The following is a 12,404-nucleotide window of genomic DNA, read 5'->3' on the forward strand; positions in this document are numbered from 1 at the left end:
TGGTGCCTGAGGAGCTGAAGGCAAGAGGGAGAAACGTGGCTTGGGATGTGCTTGTGATGTCACTCATGGCTGAATGGCTGATAGGCCAGGACCAGGTGCACGTCCTTACAGGTGCTGGGGAGGTCACCAGGTGTCTGAGTCAGTCACCCCTGAGTAGCTCACAGGCCTGCAGTAGGCCCATGGCATGTGTAGGTGCTTATAATGTCGCTGCTGCCTGAGCAGCTGATAGGGCAGGAGCGGGTCCATAGTTTGTGTAGGTGGTTTTGCGGTCATTGGTGTCTGAATACCCAACAGGCCAGGAGCAGCCAATATCAGACATAGATGATACGACATCACCTGTGACTGAGTAGTAGATGTGCCAGGAACAGACACATGGCTTGTGTGGGTGCTCCTCATGTCACAACACTATATTTATACCCCACCTAAATTCAGCTTTTTGGAACCATTGTCAGCAGAAGTCCATAGAGTGCACACACACGTGTGACAGTGTAACCAATGAGCACACAGTGGTGGCAGTAGAGGGTGTGAGGTCACTGTCAGTATAACCAATGAGCACACAGCAGTGGCAGTAGCCGATGTGAGGTCACTGTCAGTATAACCCATGAGCACACAGCGGTGGCAGTAGGAGGGTGCAGTGCTCACGTCACCGGTGACACTCCATGGCCATGGAGCTCGGTGCAGACCGTCCATGTGCTGTCACAGGGTCCCCATGAGGTACAAGATCTGCCCAGCCCTGTGTCTGCCCAGCCCTGTGTCTGCGAGGCCAAAGGAGCAGCCCCTGCAGCCCTGGCTGCAGCCGTCGGGGTGGGGGTGGCTCGGGGGCACCGCAGGGACGTGCCCGGGTACGGTGCCCGGAGGAAACCACAGACTTCCTGCCCGGGTGCCGCGGGGGGAGCGCGGGGGCTGTATTTGTGCACCTGCAGGCTGCAGCTCTGATCCACCTGTGGGGAATAACAGCCTCTCAGTGACACACTGACAGTCAGGGACATGTCTGAGCCTCTGGGTTGCACGTCTGCTGCCAGGACAGGGACGTGTCCCAGCTCCAGCTCCTGTGAGGGACCTTCCATGGGCTCTCCAGGGAGCGGTGGGTGAACTAGCGCTCCTGGGATGGGTCTCTGCCCTGGGCTAAGGCCCTTTCCCAGCTGCTGCTCCCAGCACAGTGGGGTCTGTCGCAGGGGCTGCTTCCTTCCCTTCCTGACATAGCCCCGGTGCAGTCCCAGCCCCATGGGTCTTATGGCACGGGAGTGACTGGACACTCTCACCTCGGGCTCTTGGATGTGCCTGTCACAGGACATGCTCGGTGCTCCTGGTCCACACCGCAGGGCTCAAGGAGTAATAAAACTGTATCCCCCACTACAACCGGCCCTGTCCTGTGACGTTCCACCAGCACAGTGATGTGACGCCTGCAGCAGAGCCATCCCTCATATATGGTCATGAATGGCGCTGGAGAAGTTCATTGGAGGACTGGGCTGTGTCGGAGGGGAGATAGCTCCCAATAATGTCTAAAAAGGTGCTGCTGCTTTGATTGGCTCCTCCTGTAGCTGAGAGGGCATCTGCAGAGATATATTGCCCTCCCGTCATCATTGTTCCCACGGGTCCCTGGAGCTGTGGCAGGGAGTGCGGCACAGAGGGCTGTGCCATCAGGGCAGGAGGCTCAGGATGGGCACAGAGGGACTCCTGTCCCCTCAGATGCTGTGGCTGCTCCTCTGGGTACGGCTGTGCAGGGGTAAGTGCTGACTCCTTTGTCCCAACACCAAGGGCCAGTAGGTACCAGTGTGGTCACAGGGATCTGTCTGGGAATGGGGTTTCTTTGCAGGTGCTGCTGAGACAAGAGGCAGAAGGTGCTCAGATCGATGGAGCCTGTGCCTTTCCCTGTACCTGTCTGGGTGGGAGAGAATATCTCGTTTTCCAGGGCTCCAGTGTTCAGGGCAGCCTGAGCATGGCTGGATTCACAGACCCCCTGTCCTGGGGTACCATTTTGGGACCCCTTGTTCCCAGCACTCTGCCTCACTGGTGATGGCAGCACCCAGAGATCCCCAGGGCACTGCCAACCTCTGGGGTGCCCCAGAGGGTTTGTGTGCTGCTCAGCGCCCCTTATTTCAGGGGAGACCAAACCCCACGAGGGCAGTTTGTGCCCTGCAGAGAGAAGAGGACAGGGACATCTGCAGTCGGGAGACGTCCTTCCTGAGGGGCCTGGCCCAGTGCAGGGGCTGGGCTGACACCAGGAGAGGAGGGGATGTGGGATCCTCTGGATGGTCTCCGTGCGAACAGGGAAAGCCCTGGGGCTGGGCTGGGTTTGGATGGTGCTGGGGCAGGTGGTTTGCAGGGGAAGCTGCAGTCCTGCGTACACGGGGCTGTTCAGGGGGTGCTGGTCTGGGGTAGCGGGTGCCCAGTGCAGGGTTGGGCAGTGTGTGGGTGGGCATGGATGGGGGGCAGGTGGCTGTTGGGGTGGGAAGAGGTGCCTTGTGTGTTTGGATGGAGAATGACCCAGCAGTGCTGGACCTGGGCACCCCTAGCCTTGCGCAGCTGTGGGGACAGAAGGGGCCCTCCGACTGCTCTGGGGACAGCCTGGAGGAGAAGGTGCTCCCACCCTGGTACATCTGATTCAGTGCAGGCAGGAGGTTTCCTCAAACCTGCAGCAGTGGGGCTCAGTGCTGTCCTGACTCATCCCGTGTTGGTGTTTGAAGGTGCTGTGGAGGTGAGCCTGGCGGATGGTGGCAGGTGCTGTGCTGGGAGAGTGGAGGTGAAACACCTGGGACAGTGGGGGACAGTGTGTGATGACTACTGGAGCATGAACGATGCAGCAGTGGTTTGTAAGCAGCTGGGCTGCGGGTCTGCTGTTGGAGCTCCTCAGTACGGACACTTTGAGGCAGGATCTGGCCCCATTTGGATGGATGATGTCGGCTGTAACGGCACTGAATCTACCCTGGCTGATTGCAAACACGTAGGATGGGGTGAACATAACTGTGATCATGCTGAGGATGCTGGAGTGATGTGTTCAGGTAAGGGGTCAGCCTAATACCTAGCTTTGGGGCTGGGATGGAGGAAGGGACATGACTGTGCCATAAGGAGCAACAAACGTGCTGGATCTGGGCCCAGTGTGGCCAATCATGCTGTTGAGCTGGCACTGTCATTGCTGGTGTAACTGGTCCCTGGGGAAAGCTGTGACATCCCTGTGGGACAGGACCCCATGAAGGCAGCACTGACAAGCTGCCCAACCCCTCCTGCCTGCTCACAGCCCCCCACACTGACCCATGGAACAGGGTCTTTGCCAGCACTTACTGACTCTCGTCTGTGCTGCTGTCACCCTCTGAGGCAGTGTGAGGCCAGGGGGACATGCGAGTCATCTGTCCCCTGCCTGGCCATTGGCCTGGGACCTCTGCACCCCTGGGCAGAGCATGGTGTCCCTGGATGAGAACATCCCCCTCAACCAGGCAGGGGAGGGCTCTGGACAGGCACCAGCCATGATAACAGCTGCTCCATTTCTGTGCTCTGGGACATCTCCCACCTAAAAGGAACCTCCCAACGCCCCAGGAACACTCCTGGGATCAGAATGAGCTTCTGGTTGCACCCAGGTGATGATGGTCCTGCCTGGCCCAGGCTTTGCAGGGGCTGAGCAGCTGCAGCTTCGTCATCATCTGGGCCAGTTCTCCTGGACCCCAACTGCTCACAGGGCTGCGGTGCTGAGGGGACCATGCCGGGCAGCACAGAGGACCTTGTGTGGGAGCCCTTTGTGTGAGCAGCACCTGTGGCTGTGAGTGTGTGGCAGACACACACCTCGGGTGCTCTGGTGATGTAGAGAAGGGGCGGAGGGGTCTTGGATATGTTTGTGTCACCAAGACTTCCCCAACAGCTTCCTTTGGGATGTGCAGTAGGCACTTTGGCCATGGCTTGCTTGGAGGTGATGCGGGATGTGGGCATGTGACTGCCAGAGGGCTCTGGGAACTCCCAGGTTGTTTGGTGGTTTTTTTCCAGGATTTGTCCGTCTGGTGGGAGGGAAGAGCCGCTGCTCAGAACGTGTGGAGATCAGTGATGGGGACCAGTGGAAAACTGTTTGTGATTCCCACTTTGGCCCCAAAGCTGCTGAGGAGGTCTGCAGGGAGCTGTAGTGCGGCGTGGCCCTGCCTGTGTCTGGAGGAGGTCACTTTGGAGAAGGGGTTGGTCCCATGTGTGATGGAGAGCTCCAGTGTGTGGGGAATGAGTCGCTCCTGTCCTCCTGCCCCACGGGGTCCTCCCGGGACCAGGCCTGCACCCAGATGAACAGCGCTGCTGTCAACTGCACACGTAAGGACTCAGGGTGGGGTGTTGAACACTGGGGCTGTGCCAGGGCTTGGGAACAGAGCAAGGGCCAGGCTCGGTGGGTGTAGGACAGGAGGGATCATTGTTCTGTCTACAGCATGAAAACCGTGAACAAGAAGAAAGGCATCTGTCCCTTTGGACTCTCTGCTGGCTACCGAGGCTACAAATGCACCAATCCACCCTCTCTCCTCCTCTGTCCTCAGAGTACACAGGATTCAGGCTGGTGAACGGCAGCACAGCGTGTGCGGGGAGGGTGGAGGTCCAGGTGCTGGGGACCTGGGGGACCCTCTGTGCCTCCTGCTGGGATCTCTCCGATGCCCACGTTCTGTGTCATCAACTCCACTGTGAGTTTGCTGAGTCCATTCCTGGAGGAGAGTATTTTGGGAGAGAGACTGGCCCTGTCTGGAGAGACTCATTCCATTGTGACGGGACTGAAGCCCACCTGGGACAGTGCCCAGTGACCACCCTGGAGGCCTCCCCATGCTCCCACGGGAACAACGCTGCTGTGATTTGCTCAGTTGAGTGCTGGGAAAATGGTGCATTAGCTCCATTTCCCTTTGTGCGAGACATGGCCCTCCAAAGCAGGGGTCCCATGGCAGCACCAGGCTGAATTTCTCCCTGGAGGAACCCCAGGGGGCTTTCCTCACTCACACTGACTGCTCTGCTCTGGGAGAGCTGAGATCTGAACAGAGGCAGACACCTGTCCCCAGGGCAGCGCCTTGGGCCCCGGCACCACTGCCAGGCCTGTGTTCCATAGGATGAGCCCAGGACAGGTCGGTGGGGCTCTGCTCCATCCCTGTGGCTGCAGACAGCCACATCCCATCCCCACAGAGAGCCCTGCAGAGCCTCATCCCACCACCCAGCAGCAGCAGACCTGGGTGTGAGCTGCAGACAGGGCCTGGGCTTTCCCCTCGCTTCTTGTCGGGACAGGGCTCAATCTTGTCCTGTTTGGTCGGACAATCCCTCCTTGCCCTCCTCCCTGGAGGCTGCCGTGCTGCCCGGTGCCGCTGATGGCTGTGGCTCCTCTGCTCTCCCCAGGCCCAGCCAACTCTGCATCCCTGCGGCTGGTGGGCGGAAGGAGCTGGTGCGACGGGCGAGTGGAGATCTTCCAGCGTGGGACGTGGGGCAGAGTCCTGGACGACCAGTGGGACGTGCAGGAGGCCAGCGTGGTGTGCCGGCAGCTGCGGTGTGGAGAGGCAGAAAAAGCCTACAACCCCCCAAAGCCTGAGCGAGGGACGGGCCCCGTGGGGCTGCAAGGGGTCCGGTGCGCAGGGCACAAGGCCAACCTGACCCTCTGCAACACCTCCCTGCCTGGGAGAGCCCTGTTGGGAGGGGTTGTGGAGGACGTGGGAGTCATTTGCTGGGGTGAGTGGCGCTGCGTGGGTCCCCAGATGATGGGGTGGGGGGGCAGCCACCCCCTGACAGCACCTGGGGTTTCTCCCCACTGCAGGGAGCCGGTGGGTCTGGCTGGTGAACGGGTCTGGGCGCTGCACAGGGAGAGTGGGGATCTACTGCCAGGGCAGCTGGGGGACCGTCTGTGACGATGGCTGGGACCTGTCTGATGCCGCTGTCGTCTGCCACCATCTGGGCTGCGGAGGGGCGGTGGAGGCGGCCAGCTCCGCTCGGTTTGGGGAAGGCTCCGGGCAGATCTGGCTGCACGGTGTGAACTGCTCCGGGTCCGAAGCTGCTCTCTGGGACTGCACTGCCGGGCCCTGGGGGCAGCACGACTGTGGGCACAAAGAGGACGCGGGCGTCTTCTGCTCAGGTCTGTGCCGGGAGATCTGCCGGGATGGCTCCCAGGGAGGCCGGGACACAAGGAAAGTCGGGCATGCATAGCCAAGGCTGTCCCTGGCTCAGCCTCTGCCTTAGCCCAGCCTATGGACACCCATGCAGGGGTGCCTTCAGTCTCACTGGGATCCCTGGGGAGCTCAGCTGTCCCCCAGGGTGAGCGGGGAGAGCAGGGGGGTGTGTCCATCAGGGACTTCTCTCTGCCCTGGATGCAAGGGGGACTTGCTGGCCCCGCCCTGCCTGCCTGGGGGCCTGAGGAGCACAGTGGTGTCCTGGCTCCCACAGCCCCAGACCAGCCTGTTCCTCTTGCTGCCTTTCCTCCCAGAGTTCATGGCCCTGAGGCTGGAGAACAGCAGCGGCTGCTCCGGGCGCCTCCAGGTTTTCTGCAACAGGACGTGGGGGAGTGTTTGCTCCAACTCGATGACTCCTGACACGGTGTCACTGGCATGCAAGGAGCTGGGCTGTGGGGATGGAGGATCCTTGGAAACAGACCTGCACTATGGCAGGGTGTCTGGCCCTGCCTGGCTGGATTACATGCAGTGTGGGGAGAAAAACATCTCTTTTTGGCAGTGTCCCTCTGCTCCCTGGGACCCACAGTCATGCGATGACCTTCGAGAAGAGACCTATATCACCTGCAATGGTAACTCTGAGCCACTCGGGACTGGTGTCACCCCAGCTTCTGCTCCACTCTGGGCACAGCCAAATGCAGAGAAAGAGCTTGGAGGGGTTTTCATTTCCATGTCAGACTCTTCTGCTGCTGGTGGCACAAATGTGACCACAGCTCTCAGAGCCCCACATGTCCAGCAGCACTTGCCACCCAGCAGTGCTTGGGGGAGGCAGTGACATCTCCAAGGGAGGTCTCAGCAGAGACCAGACAGGGTTCAGAGGAGCCTCCCCTCCATGGACACCCCCTGCTGCTCTGTGACCAAGATGGCACACACAGGCACGAGCAGAGCTCAGCCCCGATCTCTTCTGCACAATCCCCTGAGCCAGCCCCTTCACCACAGTGTTTCCTTCTTCAGGGAGACGCCCAGAAATGCCCCCAGAGCCTTTGGCCCCATGCCCCAACTCCACCAGCTGCACAGGTAGGGAGCTGCTCCTCTGTGTGCTCCTCTTGCCTGGCGGGGCTCTGCTGTCTGGGTGCCATGGGAGCTCTTTGCTTTCTCCAGACAGGGAGAAGATCCATGCCATGGGAGGCGAGGATGGATGCTCGGGCAGAGTGGAGCTCTGGCATCATGGCTCCTGGGGTACAGTGTGCGATGACTCCTGGGACGTGTGGGATGCCCAAGTGGCGTGCAGGCAGCTGGGCTGTGGCCCCGCGGTGTCTGCCCTGCATGAGGCTGCTTTTGGGGTGGGGCAAGGCCCCATCTGGCTGGAGCGGGTGGAGTGCCGGGGGACTGAGTCGTCTCTGCAGGACTGCTGGGCCCGGCCTGGGGACGGACGTACTTGCCGGCATAAGGAAGATGCTGCTGTGCACTGCTTGGGTGAGCGGGGGGCTGGGACCCCTTACTCGGGTATTGGCAGGGAGCTGGGGAAGGCCTTTCACCTGCTTGGTCCTGGCACAGCCCCCGAGCTCCCAAGAGCAGGAATGTTCCTGTGAGGTGCAGCAGCCTGGTGCCATGCAGGGAGCAGCCTCGGTGGAACTGGATGTTCTTGGGGCACTGCCCACGGGGCCCTGCAGCTCCAGGGCCATCTCCTGGGCTGCCTGCGCCACCCTGCCTGCCACCCAGAGCAGAGGCCCCAGGCCCTGTCCTGGGTCCCTTTCTAGCACTACAGGAGGGGCAATTTGGGTGGGATGTGTCAGGGACACCTACAGACACACATGGGTGTGTTGGAGGGGAGGCTCCCTGGTACGTGCACTCCCACCCTCTCAGCCCAGCTCTTCTTTTCCTCCTCTGCAGCTGCACCCAGGACAGCAGCATCCCCACCCCAAGCAGGTAACTTGTCCTCCCCCCAGGGCTGGGTATCCCAGGGCCAGACTCTGGCCCACAGTTGGGTGGAAGGGGCTCCTTGCTGGATTGTGAAACTCCCAGGAGGAGGCACTGGGGTGGTTGTGTGGGGATTGAGGAGGGCTGTAATTCACTCAGCAGGGTGGAAGCTTCTCCATCACTCCCCCCCGGGGCCCTCCACTCCCTGCTGCCTTGTGTGACGGGAGTCAGGACTGGTGCTGCCTCCACCTCTCCCAGGGCTGGTGCTGTTCTTTCATGTTCTTGCCCATGCAGATCCCACCCAGGGCCGTCCGACTGTCAGTGGGAGAATCTCAGTGCCTGTCATCATCTGCATCATCCTGGGGGCCCTTCTCTGCCTGCTCCTGGCCCTGCTGGCCGGGCAAGTGCTCAGAGCCAGAGCTGGGCGCAGCGGTGGGTCCTTCCATAGAGGTCCCAGTGATGCCTCCTGGAAGGGCTGTGGGTGCTGCAGGGGGTCAGTAAGTGGCACAAGCAGAGCTGAGGGGATGAGACTGTGTGCTGCCACCTGTCCCACGCACCCCATTGACTCTCTGGCCATAGGGCACCAGCAGCAAGGGGTGGAGAGAGCCCAGAGGTGGTGGGAGCAAGAGATGGGGCAAGGAGAGAAATGGCAGAGCAGGACCAGGGAACATGTTATCCTGGGGGAAATGCTATCCTGTGGGAGATTTTATCCTGTGGGAGATGTTGTCCTGGAGGAGATGTTATTCTGTGGGACATGACCAAGGCTGGCAGTGCTCTGGGTAGTACTGGAGGGTGCTCTGGGGCAAAGGAGAAGACAGGAGGAACACAGAGCAGTGGGGCCCATCTCCATGGTGTCAGGCTCCAGGCTGACCCTCTGCCCAGCCGTGCCTGCCCTTGGTAAGGCTGGGGCCCTGCTATGGACTCATGGGGCAGACAGGGGTCAGCTCCAGGTGGAGAGGAAACATGGAAGCGGCTCTGGGGTCAGACAAGGGGGGATGACCCAGGGGCCAGAGGGGTTTGAGCACTGTCTCCAAGGGGATGATGTGAGGGTGATTCCACCCCAGATCATCTCCACAGTGATGTGACCCTCACTGGGGATGTGGCAGCTGTTCCTGGACAGCACAGTGGGGCTGTGCTGTTGGAGCAGTCCTGGGCTGGGCCAAGGAACAGGTCTGGGGAAGGACAGTGGGGTCGCATCACCCCTCTGCCTGTCCCTGTGCCAGCCCTGCCTCTGTCCCCAGTCTCCAGGACAGCCCAGGAGCTCTTCCCCGAGGCTGTGTATGAGGAGATCGGTTACAGCCCAGCATGGGCGAAGCAGGAGAGGTTTGCTCGCTCAGGTGGGTGTGGGCACATCTGCAGGACCCTTTCACCTGGCTGCACCCCAGGGCTGATCCTCTGAAGCCCCCAGCCCATAGTCCCTGCAGTGCTGGTACTGTGTGGTGTTTGGGGAGAGCACCCAGGTCCTGGGCCCGGGAGAGGAGCTTCCTCCCAAATAGCTTTGCCCATCGCAGCTGGGCAGCCTCTCTCTTCCTGCCCCTGCACCCCACTTGTCGAGTGAGAGATGAGCTGTCCTGGGGCAGCTCTGGGAGCACCTTTGAGACAGAGCTTGCCCCAGGGGAGCAGGGTGAATTCCCAGCCCTCCTCCCCATGCAGCCCCAGCTCTGTGGGTCCCCCTTCCCCAGCAGCGCTGGCCACGAACCAGGTCAGTGGGCTCGCTCCATAACAGCCGCTGCGCTTCTCTCCAGGCTCCTCTTCAGAGCAGTCCCTGACCCAGCTGCAGCCCTACCCTGGCTACCGTGAGGAGGAGGATGGTCTGGGATCAGCACCAGGTAATGAAGCAGGAAGGGGCTGATCTGCCTGCAGACAAGTGATGGACAGAGGTGTTACTGAGTGTCACCGTCAGAGATGGGGAGGACCTGAGGGTCTCCTGTGCCACTGCCAACACCAGTGCCTCCCATCCTCTGCTCTGCAGGATGTATCTTCTCACTGTCACCAGCTCCCCTCTCTTTTCAGATGTTCTTGTTCTGCATGGAGATGGACCAGAAGACGGCTATGATGATGCCAGGGAGGTTTCTCACCCTGGGAAGGACATTTCCCCTGGACAGGAAGCTTGGGAAATGCCCAAGGTGCCAGAGGAGGGAGCAGGACCCAGGGATGCACCCAGAGGTAAGAGGGAAATTCAGCGCTGCTGGTTCCTGGGGTGCCATCCCTGCTCACACCCTAGTTGCTGCTGTACTGAGACGTAAACCTCTTGGTCAGGGGAAACCTGCCCCAGGAGTTTCCCATGGAGGGACTGAAGGGTGGGAGAAGGAGCTGAATGTGGTGAGGAGCAGGGAGGAAGGTGATGCACAGACCCCATGGGGTGAACTGCAGTGTCCTGTCTTGCTGCTTGCAGGGGGCAGCCTGTGCTCCCAGGGAAGTGCTGGGGTTCCCGGAGCTGAAGGAGACACCTCGTCCCTGTCCCTGAGGAGCATGGGCTATGATGATACTGAAGAGATCTCTCTGGCACATCCTCGTGAGGACACAAAGGCTGTGACAGAGCTGGGTGCACAGCAATCCCTGAGCCCCCAGCCAGGAGTGCCCATCCCTGCTGTGCAGGTGGGTGCAGCTGGGAGGGAGGAGAGGTCTGTGCAGCTGGGAGAGCCGTGAGCACCGGGGAACTGCCTCCCTTTGCCCATGGGCGGATGAAACAGCCCAGAGATTCCTCCATTTTTTTCCCATTTTTACACGGTGTATCAGATTTGTTCCTATTAAAAGTCTTGGTGGACTTTGACTTGGAGCTGGTTTGTGTCTGCCCAGGTGTCAGGAAATCTTCCTGAGTTTGATCAGGGGCAGCAGAGAACAAAGACATGGTGGTGGGGAAGGGGTTTGTCTCAGGGACAACAGGTTTGGGGTCAGGCTGTGGGGCTGCCAGAGCCCGTGATCGCTGTGGAATAATCCTGCTGACAGAGACGTTTCCATCCTGCTTTGCCACAGGCAGTTTCTAGTCAAAATGGCTCTCTAATAGGTCCCATGATGCACCCCAGTGCCCATTTCTTCACCTCGAGATCTCCCAGCTGCTCTTTCCCCCAGGCCCTGCCTGGGCCAGGCTGGTCCCACAGTGCAGAGGCCATGACAGAGCTGCCAATCAGGGTAAGTCCTGGGCTGTGACCCCACGGAAGTGAACACTAAGGTGGCCAAGGTGCCCTTTTAACTCCAGATGGCCCCAGAGGTGACGATGGCCCACAGATCTCCTCCTGCAATGGTCAGGAGGCACGTGGGTCCCTGAAGCCCATCCTTGTCAATGACTCTCCTGTTCTTGCTCAGCAACAACCTAGAAGGATTCTTTTGGAGCAGTGACAGTCATGCAGGCACTACCCCTGCAGCCAAACATTTTCAAGGTCATTCTCAAAGCTGAAAAGACAGTAACTTTGCTTGGGCAGTCTGTCCCTTCCTCTCCTCTCAGTTGTTCTCAGTCACAACAACAGCCCAACTTCCCTGGAATATTTGGGTTTGGAAACGGGGGACAGTTGAGATACTTGTGCTGTGAGCCCTGGCTCTGGGCTGAGAGGATGGAGAGCAGAGAAGCTTGTGCAATGCTCAGGAAATGCAGAGGAAGGTAAATTTGAAAAGTAAAAATGACATTCAGTGGTTGAGCTGGGGCTGTTTGGGAGTCACAGTGTGATGGCTGGTGACCTTCCATGCTAGACCCCAGGGGAGCCACTGCTGGTATTTCTGTCCTGACCTGTGCCCTGGCAGCACAGAGGAACTGATGCAGAGGGATGTTCATGTGGGGACTCAGACAGATTCCCCTGTGCTTGTATCTCCCTGCTGATGCCCAGAGAGGAGTGTGTCTGTGTTTCATCAAACATTGCAGCAGGAGGGCAAAGTGGAGAGGCACAAAACTCTGCTCAGGACAGCGTGTGACTGAGCAACACTGGTACCCATGCTCCCCAGGGGACAAATCTCAGCACGGCTTTGCCAGCTGTCCTTGGCACATCAGAGGTCCAGCTGTGACAAACCTCCAGACAGAGGATGCTGCCACTCAGGCCTCAGCTCAGGAGAGTGCCTGGCCCTGGGACTGGGGGGGACAGTGGTCAGGATGCTCCGGTTTGGGAACTGAGGTCCAGGGAAGGAGGTATATGAGGGGAGCAGTCTGTGCACCATCGAGAGTGACAAAGAGGAGGGAGACAGGGTCTTTGCAGAGGCCTCACAAAAGAGAGATCCTGATTGTTGATTAGAGGGAGGGACAGCTGACACCACCCCAAAAAAGCACTGAATAGAGATTCCTGCCCAGGGGGAGGCGGGAACTTGTGGTGCAAGAAGAAGGCTCCTTCTGACTCACAGACCTGCAGGTACTGGCCATGGGCAGTGCTGTGGCAAGAGCTGGAGGAGCAAGGAGGGCCAGGG

General features: G+C 59.8%; 1 pseudogene; it reads left to right on the forward strand.

The window, feature by feature from the left end:
- Window positions 1-1,659: 1,659 nt before the first annotated feature.
- Window positions 1,660-10,664, forward strand: LOC135992300 (scavenger receptor cysteine-rich type 1 protein M130-like; annotated as a pseudogene).
- The last annotated feature ends 1,740 nt before the right edge of the window (window positions 10,665-12,404 follow it).

Source organism: Caloenas nicobarica, chromosome 10, assembly GCF_036013445.1.
Source record: "Caloenas nicobarica isolate bCalNic1 chromosome 10, bCalNic1.hap1, whole genome shotgun sequence".
In the NCBI taxonomy this organism is placed as follows: domain Eukaryota; kingdom Metazoa; phylum Chordata; class Aves; order Columbiformes; family Columbidae; genus Caloenas; species Caloenas nicobarica.